Source organism: Paramisgurnus dabryanus, chromosome 19 (genome assembly GCF_030506205.2).
Source record: "Paramisgurnus dabryanus chromosome 19, PD_genome_1.1, whole genome shotgun sequence".
In the NCBI taxonomy this organism is placed as follows: domain Eukaryota; kingdom Metazoa; phylum Chordata; class Actinopteri; order Cypriniformes; family Cobitidae; genus Paramisgurnus; species Paramisgurnus dabryanus.
This window is the reverse complement of record NC_133355.1, coordinates 4,235,412-4,256,980: the sequence shown is the minus strand read 5'-3', so window position 1 is coordinate 4,256,980 and position 21,569 is coordinate 4,235,412. Positions and strand designations below refer to the sequence as shown.

Here is a 21,569-nt window from a genome sequence, read left to right as displayed (position 1 = left end):
CTTATCATCACGAACACTTCAAAAGCATTGTAAATTGTATTAATATTCTTAAGAAATACGTTGAAACTTTGAAATAGTAGTTAAAATGTCCAGTTCATGTTCTTTCACTAAACACTTACACCCCCTTCTTTCACAATGAAATGGACTAGTCCATAACGGTGCGTGCTGCGGCGCGAAAGATAAACACAAAGTGACACGGGGACTGGGAAAGTAAATGAACAGAGACTTTAAGACAAATATAAACGCGAAAATGGGGCTTTGGTAAGTCAACCGGCTAATAATAGCCCTACATTGATAAAAATTATTTTGTGGTGAAGTAAATAATGTTACTACAGAAAAAAAACTAATGTAACCCTACAGGGCTCCAGACTGCCAGTAAATAGTCGCATTTTGCGAGTATTTTCCCTGCCTATGACTATTTTTTATTAAATGTCGCACTGGCTGGACTGTGAAATTTAAATACAATTATATTAATATAATGCGCAGGCGATTACGTCTGCGACGCATTCAGTCACTCATCCTGTTGTTGCCCGCTCCCCCGCCTTTCTATCAGCTCAGGTGCATATCACCTCTCAAAACCCGTCTCTTTTGTCCACTTTCGACCGCTTCTGCCCTGATTGTTTTGAGGGGTGGTCTATGGAGACTGCGGGCGAGAGCCTCTGCTTTCGTTTTCGGGAGAAATGACGGTTTTAAAATAACGCGAACTAATATTATTTGATGTCAGAGTCCGGGGTTGTAATTAACGATGCTGCACAGTGTTTTTTTATGTGTATGTAATAGCTTTCTCTGATATTTCAGCGCAGTTGATGAAATAATCTCCCCACAACCTCCACACGCTCGCAAAATGACACTAATAAAAGAGGCGGAGATCAGCTGCTTTAGATTAATCAATGAAAGCCTAAAAATAGCGCTGTACACTGCGTATTCACGCTAGAAGTCAGAAAAAACGTAATACATTGTGCTCAGTACCTTAGATTACAAGTCCTGGCCAAATGATATCTTCAGAGTGCATGGAGACATTTTGTAGTGATTACAGCACAAGAATGTGATTTCTTTACTCAAGTCTGTGTTAAAGTAGCCTAAAGCTTTTACAACAAAGTAATAAAAAGTTGATTGTAAGTTTAATGGTTTACAATAAGGCAAATATATGTTAAAAATAATAAGTATGGTAAAGTAAAAAAAAAAAAATTAATGTATATAAAGTATACAATTATTTGTATTTGTATTTAATTTGTTAATGCATTAAACTTGTTTGGACTTAGTTTTAGTGTTTATTTTTTGTTTTTACACCACCCAGTGACTGGTGCCACCAAATTGAGGCAAGTGCAACCTCTCTCAAATGTTAGTCTGGAGCCCTGCTGATGTTATGTTGGGGATGTTTTCGTCCACTATGGGGTGCTGTTGAGTCTTAATTTGGCCACAACTTTCAGCATATGGAATGATTTTTGGTGAAAAATCTTATGTTGACACATATTTTGGGAAAATGCTTTGAACATTTTTCAAAAACTCAACAATACACTGTGGTAAAATTCACAACCCTTTTGTTATGTTTGTGAAGAAAACATCAAAGAAAACATAGTTTTAATATAAAGTGATTGTAGACTGGATTTTTTTAAACCTTTTTAACACAGTCTTGGGTATGTGAAAGATTAGTAACAACATTGGCTTTGATGCATTGCTAGTTTTTGTGCAGCATCAGATTTAAATTATTTCTCCCTCATTTACTGTTCGTGGCTGTTTTTGTCCCATTGACTTATTCTCTATTGGTTTGTGTAGTGCTGCACTTTGTGTGACCTCTGCTTTCCATCTTCATTTTGGAGTAAAAAATACCTTCGCCTAGGGCCCCCAATTTGCTAAATCCGCCACTGATGACAGGATAGTGGGTGGCATAATAGAAACAGATCTATTACTGAGCGACGCCCAAACGGAATCTCCCCCTTTACTTACCAGCGCGGGCGATGAGGTACGGGTAGGAAGAGCGGAGCTGGCTGACCATCGGGAACCGTTGAGACATCCTAGGTCGAGCAGAAAGATAATTGAGTGGTCGATAGATATTGTGAAAAACACCCTTATTGTAGGAGATTCAAATTTGGCTCGAATTCCAAACTTCCTTGATGAAAACTTACAGATAGATAGTTTCCTGGGCGCTTCGTTTTACCATATCCGAGGGGTGTTGGAAAAAGTGGATCCTTGTCCCACAGTGCAGACAGTCATTCTGTCGGTGGGCCTTAACAATTGTTTGGGCAAACAGACACCACTGACCACATTGAAACAACTCCAACGTTTACTTAGAATTTCTGAAATAAAATTTCCGAATGCACAAATTTATGTACCTTTGATTAATTTTTCAGACAGATTGGAGGGAGAGGTTAAAACACTTATCCAAAAACTCAACCAGACGATAGTGGAAAAATGTAACTTCTTACCCGAATTAAGTAAATTACGATTTCGTACCGAACAGCATGACCCAGTCCATTGGCAGGCGGACACGGCCCAAGAAATCTTGACCTTTTGGCTCGACCAGATAAACATGTAGGGGGGGAGAGGGAATTTATAACAACCACCCCCCATGTTTCAAATATCACTAATTTGTCCAATTTTAATTTGAGTGTAATAGAGAAAGAGGTACTTGAGAAGGGACTTACTTTTATTCCAACGCCAGAAAGAGTTGACCGCTCTGAACTCTATAGGGATTTACATTACTATCACCGGCGTTTGAAATGTTTGGATTATTTTGATTTTGAGACAGATTAGGTTAGATTACCATTTGTCGCGAACTCTACGTGGGAACCACCTCTCGAGATGGTCTCTGGAGAAATCCGAACCTTAATTAAGCAGGATTATAAAACCTTGCAGAAATTTAGGTACAACAAACAGAAAAGGTGTAATTTGAGTCCTCGACACAAAGTTGCTATAGAGTCACTACGTCGAAATTACAGAATAGTAATTAAACCAGCCGACAAAGGCTCACAGGTGGTAATTATGAATCGCACAGATTATATACAAGAGGCAGAAAGACAATTGAGTAACCGGCAACACTATCAGCCCTTAGATGAGCCTATGCAACTGGATACACGTAAACAAATCTGTAATATTTTAATAAAACTTAAGAGGACCAAATGCATCAATCAGAAACAATTCTCTTACCTTATGGGTCCGGATGAACCTAGGATGAGACGATTTTATCTCCTACCGAAGATCCATAAATCTCCTGAAAAGTGGTCCGTTCCCTTCAGAGTTCCTAGCGGTCGATCTATTGTTAGTGACTGTAGTTCTGAGTCTTACCGAGTGGCAGAGTATATTGATTATTTTATCAATCCCCTTTCCCAAAAACACAAGAGCTATTTACAAGACACATATGATTTTATTTCAAAAATAAAGGATATTTTGGTACCTGAACATGCCTTCCTCTTCTCTATTGATGTTAATTCTCTATACACAAACATTGACACAGAAATGGGTTTAGGAGCAGTAGCAAAAACATTTGAGGAATATCCAGATCCGAGAGGACCAGATACAGAGATCTTACAACTGTTAAAAATTAGCTTGTGTAGGAACGATTTTGAGTTTAATGATAAACTCTACCTGCAAATCCATGGAACAGCTATGGGAAAGAAGTTTGCACCCGCTTATGCCAACCTTTATATGAGGGTATGGGAGGAATCTGCGTTTGAAAGTGTAAACGACTTCCCCTAGTGTATTTTAGATTCCTGGACGATATCTTTGGTATCTGGACAAATTCAGAGGATGAATTCCTGAGCTTCATAGAGGTTTTAAACACACATCATTCTAGTATAACAATCACATATAACATTCAGAAGGAAAAATTAGAGTTTTTGGACACACAAGTCTTCTTTAGAAAACCTTCCAAGAGTTACAAGGGCCTAGCCACTAAAGTATTCTTCAAAGAAACTGACAGACATGCTCTGCTACACAAAAACAGTTATCACCCAAAACACACTTTTAAGGGTATTGTTAAGTCACAATTAATAAGATTTCACAGAATATGTACTTACCCGGACGACGTCGAAGAAGCCACGCGGACCCTATTTAGAGCTCTTAGAACCAGGGGATACTCGGCCAGATTCCTGAGGGGAATTAAGAGTGAGGTAAATCAGATTTTCAGTGATAAAACACAAGGTGTTGTTAATCGAGAACAATTAATACATCCTAAATCGAATACTGAAATCGTTCCCTTAGTTCTTACCTTCTCTAATCAGTTGGGTAAGTTTACAAGAAAGATTAAAACAAACTTTCAAAGAACCCAAAAGACCGTGAGACCGTTGGCTCAACATAAAATCATTTCGGCGTATAGGAAAAATAAGAACTTGAAGGATATTTTGGTTTCTTCGAGCCTAAGAGGGAGAAAGGGAAATGGGAAAGGTACAAATACAGAACATCAAACGTTGAGAAAATTTATAAAAAACCCATACTCAAAGGTAGGAGTTCCAGTACGGCAATGTGTTGATTTTAATAAAACAAATGTGGTTTACATGATTCAGTGTACAGAGTGCAGAAAAATATACATAGGTGAAACTAAAAATTCCTTAAAGGAAAGGTATAAACAACATGTCTATCAAATACAAAAAGGGAAAAAGGATACAATTTTATATAATCATTTTAAAGAACATGGTGTAAAAAAATTTAAAATTCAAGGGGTTGAAAGTAATAGGGGGTGGAACAGACAACAAAGACTTACAACTGAAAGAAGATGGATACGATTGTTAGACACCCGTGATCCAAGGGGTCTAAATGAAAAATACTCTTGATGAGATCCACTTTGAGTAATAAAATGTCTGGGTCTTGTTCTGTGGGTGGGAGTTTTTGTCTTTTAAGGGGTATGAGTATAGGGATAGTAGTATGATTGAAGAGATGTTAACATGTGTGTGTGGTGATGATTTGCACTTTTATTGTGAAATACTTTAATACTTATGAGTTAAGTATTGTCTAGCACTTATTATTTATAATATTTTTTTTCTTCCTTTTTGGTGTGTTTGTACTTATGGCTTTATTTTATAAAAATTGTTTTGGTCTTTTTTCATCTCTTCTTTAGTATAACATCTCATTCTATTGCCCTGACCTGCCCCTTATCCCTAACCCCAACCCCAGAAGACCAATGCGAATCCCAACCCTATAATTTATAACCCTAGTTATTTTACTTTCACTCTATTTCCCTGACCTAATCCCTGCTCTTAACCCCAACCCCAGAAGACCAATGTGAATTCCACACTATATTTTATAACTCTAGGTATTTTATTTTTATTTTATTGCCCTGCCCCAACCCCTACTCCTAAACCCAACACCAGAATAATGTATATTTTTAGTTTTATATTTTATTCTTTTAATCTTATTTTAAAGTAATTTACTGGTCCTCCTTTTGATTTCAAGTGATGTATTGTTTAGATGAGTTTTAATTATATTCTGTTTACCCATATTTTTTTTTTTTTTTTTTTTTTTTTTTCTAAAATACAATCAGTCTAGTTTAATGGGAAAAAGAAAAATATTAAACCTGTGCCAGTGCATTCTCTATGTTTAAGGACATGGAGCTTCAATCCCTTAACCTAACCTAACCCTAACCCTAACGGCTATAAGCTATATACATTACATAACCTTACAGGCCAATGGTTGTAGTGGTCCTTTAATTAATGTATACTACTATTATTATGGATAGGGTCTATGGACCCCTAATTATACATATAGGATTGGCACTAAACCCAAGGTAGGGCTAACATATTATTAATATAATAGATATTTATGGGCACCATCCATTTAAACGTTTGACATTGGGTATGACAAATATATGTTGACCTGTTGCCCTTACTTTCTCCCTATAGAGATCAATATTAGGTCGTACATGCTGGTGTTTATGTTGGGTTATGGTCTGGTTTCCCTGGAGGATGTTCAGATTTTTGTTTATTTTTTATTTATTATTTATTATTATTTTTCATTAATTTTTTACAGATTGTGTTTCTCCACTTTGAAACATGTTCCATATATATGGAGATGAATGGAGGGAGGGTGAGCTTTGCTGTTCCTGGTGTGTTGGTTGGGAGCTGGGGGTGGCCAGTTGGGTGATGGCCAGCACATAACCGGGCCTGGATTTTCTGGACCCTGGTCTATCCTCTTCCTAACCTAACCCTACCCTTTTATCTATAAGGCAATAATCTGGTATTTATGTTTCAGACTCCAACCTCACCAATTGAGAGTCTGATCACTTGTATAGTAATTGGCTACAAGACACACGCTCGGGATTGATCACCCGGGCGGGGCACATCTCGATGAAGGTGTATAGTGCTGAAAGCCCGAAACACCTGATGACTCGAGATGAAAGCACTACTGACGAGGTGTCTTGAAATTTTGCCTCGCATTGGTGAGGAATGCCTCTGGAGGGATAGGATTCAAAATGAAAAACCCCTTTAAACCAAAAGTTTTTGAGAACTACAGCAAGAAACGCTTTAAACGCTGAGACGGCTAAGGTAAAATCCCCTGAAGTACTCTGACAACTACAGTATAAATCAGAGCTTAAACGCATATGCAAAATGCCCGATGTAGCGTAACTATACGGAAAACTAGATGGTACGCACAACACGAGCCGGTGAGACTTTTCAAAACCGAGACGGTCAAAATTCAAACTCTAAAGAGTCGGGATCTAAAATACAAATCCCTAAACCCAAGGTCAGTACTTCTTAAACATTAAAACCAACTACCACTTACCTTAACTTGCCCTAACCCCAAAGTCAGGCACCATCGGGACAAATAGTAATCACTACACTTAACCTAAACCTGCCCCTAAACCTAAGGTCAGGAACCCTAGACTTCTTTAAAATATACCTGTATCTTGGCTAATTCTAAAGTCAAGCATCATAGACATAGTATCTGAACAAAAAGCTTTATACAAGATTTACCTTAAATCCTTCCTAGATACAAAACAAAGCAATATACAAACATTACAACAAACTACAGTCTAAGTTATAAAGAAAAGACAAAAACAAATAATGTAGATCTGAAGCAAAAACAGGATTCCTCAGAAATACACAAAAACAAATTATCTACGTGGCCTGAAGCCGATAAAGGCACTGCTCCTAGACGGGAGACGATCACAGGCGACATGGTATAGTCTAACATGCGTCGGCCCGTGCACCCACCTCATTCTCCCTATTCCAAACCTTTTCGGACGAGCTCCGAATAGGGGGGAGATGTTGTAACTTTCCGAAAAACCTAACCCTAACCTAACCCTAACCCTAACCCAAAAATTTTATTTCACGTTGGGAAGAAGAAAGAAAATTAGGAGAGAAGCCACGCCCTTCTCAGATATATAAAGAGCTATAAAAATAGACACTGAGACAGAGGAAAAGTGCATGTAAAATTATTAAAGGGGTTTTACATTTAAAATAAAATGTTAAACACACAATAAAAAAATATTTATGTGTGGTATATAAACTCCACCGCATAGAGTGTTGAGAACTCATTTAAAATCAGCCTCCACTGGTATCAAAACTAGTAAGAAGGTTTCTCAACACGAGGATGGACATGGAGCATTCATTTTAGATCTGGTTTCCACTGAGAAATAGACATTAAAGACCACCCTAGAAATCTCCTATCAGCCCGAAATGTGGAAAGTAAGTATAGGATGGATGTATAAAAGGGTATCTCACGTCTCAAATAAGATGGAGGCACACTTAGGGTCGGTGTGTTATGGTCTTATGTCAGAAAAACAGTGTAGAGTACAGGTCTCGTATCAGTCTCTGTCATTGGACGATGTTGAAGGTCCTTCTGAAGCTTTTGAACAGTGTAGAGCCTCATTTTAAATCAGTCTCCACCAGAAGAACGGTGTTGAGTCCTCTTTAATACATTAAAAAATTAAGCCTCGCTTGAAGAAGACACAAAAAGCTGTCGAAACGTCGCGTGACAGGCTAACAAACCAAAGCCTTCTCTCGAACACCAACATAACACCATCTGGAGTCCTTTATTGTTGATGGTGATTGAAGTAGATCCATACAGATCCTCTCACCTGAACACAAACTCAAACCCCAACGTCACATGAGCCCTGCAAAAAGCAGCCCTAAGCTCACTAACCACCAATGTGGATTTATTTTCCAAAATGTAGGATATCGTGAGTGCTTGTGTGTACTATTTTGGGCCTTTGGTATGATCGCCCCCCAGGTCAACTTGGACACTTCTTGGAGGAGTTAGACGTACTTCTGTCTTCATTCCCTGAGGATGGTACTCCTTTAGTAGTACTTGGTGACTTCAATATCCACCTGGAGAAACCACAGGCAGCTGACTTCAACACCCTGACTGCGTCGTTTGACCTCAAGCGAGTCCCTACTTCACCAACACACAGGTCTGGTAATTTTTTAGATCTTATCTACACACGCTGTTGTTCCACCTACCACACCCAGGTCACCCCACTTCACACATCTGATCACTTCCTAATTACTCTCGACCTCGACCTGACTCCCCCTGTCGCTACATACGATCCCCCATTGGTCACGTTCAGGCGCAACCTGCGCACGCTCTCTCCCTCCCGCTTATCCTCTGCAATTGTTTCCACGCTGCCCGCTCCCAGCCAACTCTCTCTGTTAGATACTGACAATGCCACTGACACACTTTGTTCCACTCTTACATCCTGCTTAGACACATTATGCCCTCTGACATCTGGACCGGCCCGGGTCACACCTTCTGCTCCTTGGCTAACTGAGGTTCTCCGTGAGCATCGCTCCACACTCAGGGCTACAGAGAGGAAGTGGCGCAGATCGAATGATCCTTCTGATCTCTGCCTCTATCAGTCTCTTCTTGCCTCCTTCTCCAAGGATGTCTCCTCTGCAAAGACCCTATACTACCATTCAAAGATTAACAACTCACCTGACTCTCACACTCTCTTCAAGACCTTCTCTACCCTTCTTTGTCCCCCTGCCCCTCCACCTTCATCCGACCTAATGGCTGATGATTTTGCTTCCTTCTTTGTGAAGAAAAAGAAAACTATTAGCAGTCAGTTCTCCGAGCCGCCGCTTCTTGCGCATTCTCAAATCCCTGAGACATGCTCCCTTCCCTCCTTCTCTCTCCTATCCGAAGCAGATGTTTCCAAGGTCTTGGCTTCTAATCATCCGACTACCTGCCCGCTAGATCCCATACCCACCCATCTCCTCCAGGCCATCTCTCCGTCTGTTATCCCTGCTCTCACTCACATTATCAATTCATCCCTTTCCACTGGCACCTTCCCTGTAGCATTTAAAGAGGCCCGGATAACCCCGTTGCTGAAGAAACCCACTCTCAATCCTGCTATGCTAGAGAACTACAGACCCGTTTCTCTTCTTCCCTTCATTTCCAAGACTCTTGAACGCATTGTGTTCAACCAGCTCTCCACTTTCTTCACACAAAATAACCTCCTGGATAGCAATCAGTCTGGATTCAAAAGTGGTCACTCCACTGAGACTGCGCTGCTATCAGTCATTGAGGCCCTAAGGCAGGCAAGGGCAGCCTCCAAATCATCTGTGCTGATCTTACTGGATCTATCTGCAGCTTTTGACACCGTCAATCACCGCATCCTCCTGTCGACTCTCATGTCTATGGGTGTCACTGACACAGCGCTTTTATGGTTCAAGTCGTACCTCTCAGATAGGTCATTTCGGGTATCCTGGAGAGGTAGCGTCTCCGAACCCCAACGTCTAGATACCGGGGTCCCTCAAGGCTCTGTGCTTGGACCGCTGCTCTTTTCGATATACATGACATCCCTGGGCTCTGTCATTCGGAAACATGGCTTTTCCTACCACTGCTATGCAGACGACACTCAACTCCACTTGTCGTTCCACCCTGATGATCCTACGGTTTCTGCCCGCATCTCGGCATGCCTGAGGGACATCTCACTCTGGATGAAGGATCACCATCTCCAGCTTAACCTTGCGAAGACAGAACTGCTTGTCATATCATCCGAACCAAAGATTCAGCACAACTTTTCCATTCAGCTAGGTTCCTCGACCATCACGCCTTCCAAGACGGCCAAAAACCTGGGAGTGGTCATTGATGATCGGCTTAGCTTCACGGAGCATGTTGCCAGCACCGCTCGCTCTTGTAGATTCATCCTCTACAATATTAGGAAAATTAGACCTTTCCTAGATGAGCATGCTACGCAGGTCCTGGTCCAAGCTCTTGTCCTGTCCAGGCTGGACTACTGCAATGCGCTACTGGCAGGACTTCCAGCCTGCACGACCAAACCCTTACAGATGATTCAGAACGCAGCGGCAAGAGTGGTCTTCAATGAGCCAAAGAGGGCGCACGTCACTCCTCTCTTTGTCAAGTTACACTGGCTTCCTATAGCAGCCCGCATCAAATTTAAGGCTCTGCTCTTGGCCTTTAAAACCACCACTGGGTCAGCACCCCCTTACCTTCGCTTGCTTATAGAGCCTTATGTACCCTCTCGATCACTGCGCTCTGCCACCGAGCGACGACTTGTGGTGCCATCTCAAAAAGGGAAGAAAACACTAACGCGTACCTTCTCAGGAACTGTCCCACAACTGTGGAATGATCTGCCGGTCGTGACACGATCAGCTGACACTGTAGCTGTCTTTAAGACTCGGCTAAAAACCCATCTCTTCCACCATTACCTAACTTCCTAATTACAGATTTACTATCTTTATTTAGTTACCCTTCTCTTTATCTCTTTCTCTATCTACCTTCCTCTTTATCTAAAAAAAAAAAAAAAAAAAAAAAAAAAAAAAAAAAAAAAACTACTAACATACCCTTGGCTATGTATATTGTGTTGGACTTGATGAGACTATTTCCAGTGCACTTATGTATTGCTGTCTTATGTTGCCATAATTGCTTCTATTGTTTACCTCACTTGTAAGTCGCTTTGGACAAAAGCGTCTGCTAAATGACTAAATGTAAATGTAAATGTAATGGAGACTTACCTGAGGCGGCCAGTTGAACGATGGCCAGTGCTTCCGAGTTAGACCTTTGGTCTGGCTTTGGCCTGGCTTTTAGTCCAGTTCCTAACCTAACCTAACCTAACCCTAACCCACATACACTGATAGAAGCCCCAACCTACCCCTTTTCTAACCCCAAGGTCACAAAACCTTAGGCTTATCCTTATATTGACAAACAGCTTCTAACCCTGTAGGCCACAACCCTTTAAAATTGAAACACTATATAATCACAACCCTTATATTACAATACATTGAATTCATTCTTACTATACAAAATTATAGTAGCATAATACACATAATTTTTCACACACAGTATAAATATAAAAATTAAAAATACCCTAAAAGAGGTACACATTATATAATATATACACACATACACTCAAAGTTATTAAAATAAAGAATTACAGTCATAAGACACTGATTACATTAAAAACTATTACATGATCAAGGAATTGTTCACCTGTTGATTGGGGATGTGGAACTCACAGTCTCTCTACGTACATGATTACCTCAGGTATGTTCCTCTACTTTCTCATACCTCTTGAGCATATATATTGAACAACACACTACACATACTTTACAGGACTGTGAAATGGGGGCCTTTCTGTTCCTGGGGGTGCTGATGGGATTACTCGGAGTGGTCAGTGGACTGATGGCCCATGCAAACCGAGTCTGGACTTGTCCAGTCTCTGGACTAACCTGAACTCCTAACCCTTCTCAGATATATAAAGAGCTATAAAGATAGACACTGAGACAGAGGAAAAGTGCATGTAAAATTATTAAAGGGGTTTTACATTTAAAATAAAATGTTAAACACACAATAAAAAAATATTTATGTGTGGTATATAAACTCCACCGCATAGAGTGTTGAGAACTCATTTAAAATCAGTCTCCACTGGTATCAGAACTAGTAAGAAGGTTTCTCAACACGAGGATGGACATGGAGCATTCATTTTAGATCTGGTTTCCACTGAGAAATAGACATTAAAGACCACCCTAAAAATCTCCTATCAGCCCGAAATGTGGAAAGTAAGTATAGGATGGATGTATAAAAGGGTATCTCACGTATCAAATAAGATGGAGGCACACTTACGGTCGGTGTGTTATGGTCTTATGTCAGAAGAACAGTGTAGAGTACCGGTCTCGTATCAGTCTCAGTCATTGGACGATGTTGAAGGTCCTTCTGAAGCTTTTGGACAGTGTAGAGCCTCATTTTAAATCAGTCTCCACCAGAAGAACGGTGTTGAGTCCTCTTTAATAAATTAGAAAATTAAGCCTCGCCTGAAGAAGACACAAAAAGCTGTCGAAACGTCGCGTGACAGGCTAACAAACCAAAGCCTTCTCTCGAACACCAGCATAACACCATCTGGAGTCCTTTATTGTTGATGGTGATTGAAGTAGATCCATACAGATCCTCTCACCTGAACACAAACTCTAACCCCAACGTCACATGAGCCCTGCAAAAAGCAGCCCTAAGCTCACTAACCACCAATGTGGATTTATTTTCCAAAATGTAGGATATCGTGAGTGCTTGTGTATACTATTTTGGGCCTTTGGTATGATAATGGAGACTTACCTGAGGCGGCCAGTTGAACGATGGCCAGTGCATCCGAGTTAGACCTTTGGTCTGGCTTTGGCCTGGCTTTCAGTCCAGTTCCTAACCAAAAAACACAAAAATTGGATGAACAATAATCATTATTCAAACTCATGAAATTATGGACTTAAGTATCCTCTGTACCAATAGTATAAGTATTGTCACGTTTTTTATCTCTGTCAACTTATCACAGTTGTCTATATGTGTGTTTGTATCTGTATGTGTATCTGTTACCGAAAAAAAAAATAAAAAAAAAAATAAAGGGTTACACATATATTCAAAAAGACCGCATAAGCATTATTAACATCATCTACAAAAACTTTACTCCAATCTTGATAAATCAAGTATTTCCTAAATGAGCCTATTTCCTTCTTCGTCCGACTTCCAGTATATATAACTTTATCCACATCTCCAGGTTTTTTTTTTACCAGTTTTTAAATAATTTGCCAGTTTTCATCATTTGTGATCACTGTTATCACATAACAGCAGACCACTATAAAAAGTTGTGCAATGTTGTTAATAAAAATATTTTTAATCAGTGTTGAAGTTTTCCGTGTCACTCTACTAGGTTTTGATATTACTGGAAACATTCCTTTACTGTACATTTCATTTAAAAAAATCGTAAGTTGCTGTTTGGCCTTGTGGATTCATTAAATCAACATTAACATCACCACATAACCACATGGTCTTATTGGACATTGAGTAATCCACAAGTGCAGTAAGTTTTTCTTTAAATACCTCTACATTTGAGCCTTGTGCTCTATACACACAAACTATAATTATTTTTTGCTTTGTTTCTAACTCAATCTCCACCACCACACATTCAAGAAGACCTTCTATAACCACAGACATTCTTTCAACAATCTTACTTATATATTTCCTTGACAAACAATGGCAGACCTCCTCCTCATTTTCCCGGTCTATCAACATGATACAAACTATATCCAGCAATCCCCAATTCATAACCTTTAGCTGCATTTAACCATGTTTCTGATAAAGCGATTATACAAACCTTAATAAAATTACGGATTATTTAAATACATTGAAAAGCCAGTTTCCTATAAAGACTTCTGCAATTAAAATGGATAAAATAGTCAATAATTTTCACTTAACATTTAAGTTGAATTCATCCTCACTATAGTTCTTGCACGGGATTAAATTATGGGTACGCACATGCCTTTCTGAATCCAATTCTACATCCAAATCATATATTTTATATTCCCCATTTTCTCTCATTTCTAATGGGTTAATTTGTTCAGCCATTCGGCTTTAATTAAATATTCTAACATAAACAACCAAGAACAAAACTCATTGCTCAACAGTTCCAATTTTTTTTTTGATGAACCTGCACCTTTAAAATAAAACTTAAAGTCAGTATCTTGAGCACGCAGTCCCTTCTTAATATCATTATCCCATCCATAATCTTGGTCCGTTGAGGCACGCTTGTTGTTTTGATTATATTGTTAACTTCTTAATAAACCACAAACAAACATGTATATATTTATTTTGTCCTCACTTTCTTTACTGTAGTTCCCTCTCACATTCCTGCAAAAAGGCTCATTATGCAAGTCTTTTGTTTGCTGAGCTGTCAATCAATCCTTCTCACATACGGCCCATCTAAACAAAAAAGTGTTATACAATTTCTAAATCAGTGTTTTATGTGAATGAGTATGCAGAATGATTTTCACATCGTTTTAAATAACTCAATACTTTTCTAAACACAATCTAGTAGTCTAGTTAAAACATGTTTAGTATGGGATTTGTGGACTTGTATTTACATGTTTGTATTTTTGAAAGAAAAATGTTTATGCATGGTTTTTAAAAAGCAACATTTTGAAGTCACTGATACATGTTGATCATATAATATTGTAGCCCAGTTTGTGCTGAACACAGTGTTATGAGACACTTGCCATTAATACGTTTAAAGCATCTGAAAAAAAGACCAAATGTACGATCATGTCAGAACCTCTGCCAGTGTCCTAAAATGATCCGACCCCAGAGGGTTAAAGGGATAGTTCACCAAAAAATGAAAATTCTGTCATCATTTACTTACTCTCATGTTGTTAGAAACATGTATAAATTTCTTTGTTCTGATTAACAGAAAGGAAGATATTTTGAGAAATGTTTGTAACCAAACCGTTCATGGACCCCACTGACTTCCATAGTAGGAAAAAAGAATACTATGGAAGTAAATGGGGTCTACGAATGGTTTGGTTACAAACATTTCTCAAAATATCTTGCTTTCTGTTCATCAGAAGAAAGAAATGTATACAGGTTTGTAACATGAGATTGAGTAAATGACAGAATTTTCATTTTTGGGTGAACTAACTCTTTAAGCAAAGAACATTGTATAGAAGAAGTGTAAGGTTTTCAAAAGTGTAGGAAAAAAAATAGGTAGTAGACCTTTGTCTAACAACGCCCCTGCTCAGTCCCTTAATTCTAACTTTATCTAAAATTTCCCTTTTCAGTGAGAGACCTGCAGTTCTTTAAAAGTTAAAATTCTCTGTTTTTTGTTTTATGTACAACAACAAAAAAGTTGCTGAAATTGTTAATATTATAAAAATGTATCTGAAATTTAAATAAGTTTTTATTTGCTTTAAAAATGTGATGTGAATTATATAGTGAACCCAGCATCGAGATACAGATCAAACTGTGAGATTAATGTATTGTTACACCCCTACAACACAATATTATAAATTCATGTTTTATAACAGAAAAAAAACTCCTTAAGATGCATAAATGTTATGTTTATTTGTTGAACTGAAGGTTGGATTAAACATGAAACGCACGTGATCGTTGTCTTCAGTGAGGCAACCAATCACGAAGAGCTGTGTCGTCATCAGAAGCTAGCCGGCTACTCTCAAAACGCCCTTGCGTTACTTGAAAACCATATGACAGTGTCACGTGCCTTCAGCGCCAGCTCAAGTCAGAGAAAATTACTAACCGGCATGCACTGCTTCAAAAGGAAAATCACTTTTATAAAAAGATCAATTATATTAATTTATATAATAAAAAACAGGTAGAGAAACAGTATCAAGTTAATATAAAACTAATCAATACTGCTACTTTGTTCTTTTCGATTTTATATGCTTGTAATTTCTTGATTTGTTCTTTTTTTCCCACATCACCTTTTTGCTTATCTGAAAATTATTCAACCCATGACTCAAAAACCATAATTTTACAATATAGTACTGGTTAAATTACATTAAGTCATTTTAAATTAGATGTAGGCCTTCAGGTCCACCCTATTCCAAGGCAAACTTAAAATTGTATGGCTTTGCGACTGATGATCAGATTATGGCAAAATAAAATTATTGCAGATGTAAAAAATTAAGGGAATGCTACTTATTACAGCTTTCCACATTTATCAACCCATTTAATTAAACATGGTTTTGGTTACTAGTCAAATGTTTACAGAGGCCACAACGCCCCTCGAGCACCCTTCTCACCTTTTTCACCCCTGACCAGTTTTCATGCCTGTTAAAAACATGTTAAATTTCATATATAAATCACACCTGAATAAATGTCGCAGGGCCAGCCAAACAAATGAAAACAATGTGAGACTTATAGTCTAGGAAATATATTTTATTTTGCACCTCGGAGTTTCATCTGAAATCACAAAAGATTTCACAGTTAATATCTGCCATTCATATAAACACGCTTCAGAAATGTCAACGCATAACACAAAACTTAATTTGTTATTGTGGGATTTTTATGTTGTTTTATTAATCAGTATGTTATGTTATAATCCATATGTGCCATTATGCTTTTTGTGCTGAGATATGTGAGAGATTGTTTGTGTGAGTGGAAAGGCTGTTTCAGTTGGGGGTAGGAACAAACCCCTGAAGAGAAAACACACAGAACAGATGGTTTCAATAAACAAGTTGTTTGCTTTATAACTATGTTATATTTAGAGAAAGTGAAAATTAGTATGTTTAACTAATGAATGCATTTAACCAATTCATGAACAATGGAGTACTGTTGTGTTGTTGAATAATTATGTTTTACATATTTACTGCCTACATTTCATGCTGATTGCTAAAAGTGTTAAAGTTACAAAGATGTCCAAATAAGGACTGTGGAAATTGATTTTGTTCCATGTTATATTTCTTTAATTAATCATTTTATTCTATAAACATTGTGTTTCATATATGCACTGAGCTATTATGTAGAAATGAGGTGTTTATGTTTGAGAGTGGAGAGTTACCAGTTTTTGTGTGTGTGCTGTAAGGAGGATTAGCGAGGAATTTACGCCTGGTATAGATCAAGATAAGAGAGAGGCCTGAGGGGGAAAGCAAACAGGCAAATATGTCATTAACTAATGCTTTAATGTTCACAGGATAAAATATGCCATGTATTTCTTACTTAATCAGTATTAATCATTGAATAATTGATGTAATAAATATAAGATGTTGTCTTTGATAAATGTGTATTAACCAATGAAATAAAGGTTGCATACAGAATAACTTAATGGGGGCAGGGCAGCTCAACCTTGAAGAACAGAATCTCCTGTGTGTCTGTCTGTGTGTGTGTGTGTGTTTTCTTTCCTAACAGATGGTTTTTAATAATGATTAAAGTGTTTGCTTAGAAGTAGTATTGCAGTAAAAGATTTAATATGTGTTTATCTATCTAAAGAAGTTAATGTGTGCCTTATTCATATAACCAATTTTACAAATAATGAAATGATGTCATGATATTGAAATATGTTTTACATAATAATCACTTTCATCTTACAGCTTATGTTTTTTATAAATGAATGTTTTATTAATGATTTGTTTTTAAGAAAGCATTATAACATGCTATTCAAAGTGGAGGAGTACTGGAGAGGAACTGCAGGGCTCCCAGGGATGAGAGGAGAACAGTTTGTTTTTCTTTGTCTATGTGTGTCCATCTTTGCCTACAGGCTAAAATTGGGTGTGGTGATGGAGTCAGATGGACGAGGGGAACGGCCTTTGTGGGTGGAGATTTTCTGAAGAAAGATCGACGTCACATAATTTATAAATAAGCATGTTACTTCCTGAGCTGGTTGTTCGCTACTTGAGAGGACCCAGCGCTGTTAAACTTTTTCAATCTGATCAATAAATATTTGAACTTAGATATTTGTATCTTTTGCCTTTCCTCTAAATTATGAACACGCAATGGACGCCTTAAAGTCCAACATTATGTACTTGACAAAGATGAGAGGAGGAGCATTACCTCTGTCTTTATAATGTGATTGGCTATACTGATGCTGGCGGGTGAACCATTTATGGTCACCCGCTGGGACTCAGTCGACCCCTTGACCTGGTCCGAAACGCCAATTTCTGCCCCCCGAGGCCTGCCGGATTTCTTTAATTTTTGCTATGAATTGGGGGGGGGGACAAAACACTCAATATAGCCACTAAAGCAAAAAAGTCGTGCCTTCTATTACCAATCAGCAATCACTAAAGAAGAATGACACTATGTGTAAGTCAAGTCTGATGTCATCTCAAAACAATTATATGCATTTACTTACCCAGGAGCCAGCCATCACAAACGGCACCTGCTCAAAGTCTATTTCCTACACTGCTGTGCACTAGAATAAGAGAGTCATGTGTAGAACCAGGCCATCGTGCCGCGACATTATATATAATTTGCACATTTATTGAATGCACATGTTTGCGATTCACATAAATGAATTCATCTACATATGGAGCCCTTATAGCAATATGAGTGCAGTCAATTGCACCGATTACATTGGGGAAACCGGACATTGCTGCAAATTGCCTTTTAATATTGGCCTGTTCTCCGACAGTGTAAGGAATTATGGCAGTAGGGATGGCTGTAAAATCCCAGACCTATGACAAATGAATAGGAATGTCAAAATCAATAAGGTTTGCCTTATAAAAAGTACAGTTAGTTACTTGTCACCTATTTACTGCTGGTATGTCCCAGTTGCAAAAAATCCTAAAACTGAAAGGACTTGGGTTGGTACCGGGATGGCACGGTTCCGTCTTGTTGGCCTTTAATTGATTTATTACTAGTAAAAATACACATTAAAGATATGTGTAATTGCAGAGCTCTGTAACTTAGAGAGCTCTGTAATTCAATTGTTACTAGTAAAAATTCAATTGTAGAGCTCTTTAATTTCATTCTTACTAGTAAAAATATAATTACGATGAGTAATGTGCTGGCTACATTAAAAGATAATTTGGCTTCCCATATCGTGTGTAAATCAGCACCCCCCACAAGCGCAGGAGCAATGAAGACAAGTCCATAGGCAACAAAAAACAAAAGTCAATTTCAACCGTTACTCTGAAGAGGGTTTTAGTCTCCATTTCTCTCAATATTGAGTAAAAGCTCAGCATTCAAGTAATTTATTCCCCAAATTTCTCTGGAATCCCTTATCTACATCTGCTCTCTTTCTGTCGCACGTGCAGACTACCCGACTCTCACGTGTGTGAGAGGAACCCGGAAGCAAGCGATGTGTTTTGAATGCTGTTTGGTGCATCATTGGTCGAACGCAACTTTCTTCTCATTGGCTGATTCATTGACCATTAAATAACTATATAATTCTTTTTCATACTGAAGCCCTAAATAATTTAATAACTTTTGTAACTGGAGTTACAAAAGTCTGAAAAAAAACAAGAGACTTCCTAGAGAACTATCATGTACCTCCATGACCACACAAATCTGTTGGAAACACGCGTGGATGGCCGGTGAAGTCCCAGCAAATGGTTACAGCTCTCTCAGTAGAGTTGGGCAGCATATGTACATCCACCTCAATGTGAGCTCCAGATAACTACACACACAGACAGAAGAGCGCAATGAAACTTGAACTTTCACTTCTTACATGAAGTGTTGAGTCTAAGACTATATGCACGCTTACCTTCATGATCTCTTTAATTTTACAACCCCCCTTGCCGATTATATAGCCACACTGACTGGATGGCACCACAATCCGCAGTGTGGCCGGGGGCTTCCATTTGGCCGTACTGTTGTGCATGACCCTGTAGATGTTCTGATGAAAAACAGATGTGCCATAAAACCGTGTATTCACACTAGACAAATCATGTCAAATCTTGAACCGTATCTGAGTGTGACTCTCAAGCGCCCTGAATCCTCTGCATTTAAGCTGAATGTTATACTCCAGATCTGAGCACAATTATCCAAAGTAAAAAATAGGAATGCTCCGATCGATCGGCCGTCGATCAGTATCGGACGAAAAATGGCATTAAATGACTCGATCGGTACTCGCTAAATTTGCAGATCTCATAAACCGATCTTTCTGTTTACTTTTGTCATCATTGGGATCCTGAATGCTGCTACAATTGGAGACAATATTTTACGTAGTGCAAGCATTTTTTCAACCTGTTGCTCATGTGCGACATGCAGATTTGGATTTCTCTCTCTGCCTTTACAGAGATGTGTGTCTATTTTCTATGAAGACACGCTACGGTCAACAGCGCAACGCGTTTAATAAATGTGACTGTAACGGTACCTTCTCAATCTGATCAATAATTATTCCCACAGCTTCAAAGACTGCGTCGTTGCGGCCACTTATTGTCACAACGCGCTCCGGGCAGCCTACCGAAATATTAAAAGGAGCACCGCTCTGCAAAATAGAAGTGCATTAAAATAAGCTGGACACATGAACTCATCACTAACACAACACTGCTGAATGCTTCATTCTGATTGGCTGAGAGACATTGTGCAAGTGGACGAGAATGATTTTATAATTATGCAATTTTATACACAAAGTCATTAAATAGTGAGGCTGACACTGCAAAACATTAAAACTCAATGCTACGAGTGAGCGAGCTGCCTGTGGTAAGATGGCCACCAAATGCTGACATTCGACTCCGTTGGCCAGCAACACAGACGAGACATCTAGCCATTCTATCTATATATATAACAAATGTTCTACGAGCTGTGAAGAAGATTTTTTAATTCAGAACTATATCTTTGGTGAACATGGTATTCAGATTCAAATGTGGTTTGCAAGTATGTATGTCTCATGCTTGTAAGCTGAAGACTAGCAGTCTTAAAGACTGCAATGTATGCAGGGTTTAAAATATGGTAACTGAGAGCAGAGCTAAAAATGCATAGGCTGACATTTGGAAGGAATGAAGTCACAACACCTGTCAAACATAAAAAGCATGCTAAAAACAACTACATGGGAGGAGTTTCAACTTTTAGAGAACTGTATATTAGGTTGAATTCTGAAAAAGACTCTTTAGTTGCCTGGCCACCAACTCGGCCTTATTGTTGTATGCAATAAAGTCATCTTTTGGCAATGGAACCCTCTGCTGAAAATAATTTTTCATAATCACTACAAAAATCCACAACAGCTGCCCAGTGGAAAATACCGGATGAGGGGGTGTTCATGTGCATTTTCCGCGTCGGCTTTGGTCATAATTACCATAGCACGTGAAGGCTCCATGTGTGTCTAATCATAGGTGTGATTGGCAAGGGACAAAAAAGCAGGAAAATATATGGCACACCTACCATGACGTGGCGACATACATACGCACGCACTCACACACACACACACACACACACACACACACACACACACACACACACACACACACACACACACACACACACACACATATATATAATGAAATACAGTTGAAATATAATTTGAGCTCAAAATTAATCAATCTGAGTGGCCAATCGTCAATCAGCATGGGCAAGTGCCACCCTAACCATTATGTAGCCTTGCCACTGCATCAGACTGAACAAAATCATTTTTGTCCTTTAAAGGTAAATACATCAGTGCTGTGCATTTTGAGAGTACAAATAAGTGACTAGATCTATGAGGATTTTTATGTTCTTGTAAACAAATTTGTGCCCTTTTAGTAAAATCTTTGGTTGCATATGATAATAATAGGAGTGACCCCGAATAGTCGAAGATTCGATGCATGGATTGGAGAAGCCTGATTCGACTACCAATCTCACAGTCGAATCGTCGCAGATGTGTTATGAAATGAGGATCATTCAATTTTGGCTGTATATGGGTGCACACATTATTTGATTTCACATATAACAGCTTTCTCACAATATATTAATATAGTGCATATTATGAT

At 38.6% G+C, this 21,569-nt stretch overlaps 1 pseudogene; it reads right to left on the bottom strand.

Annotated features, from left to right (window-relative positions):
* The window catches only part of LOC135757460 (poly(rC)-binding protein 2-like), an 85,578-nt pseudogene that overhangs the window by 60,979 nt on the left and 3,030 nt on the right, over positions 1-21,569 (bottom strand).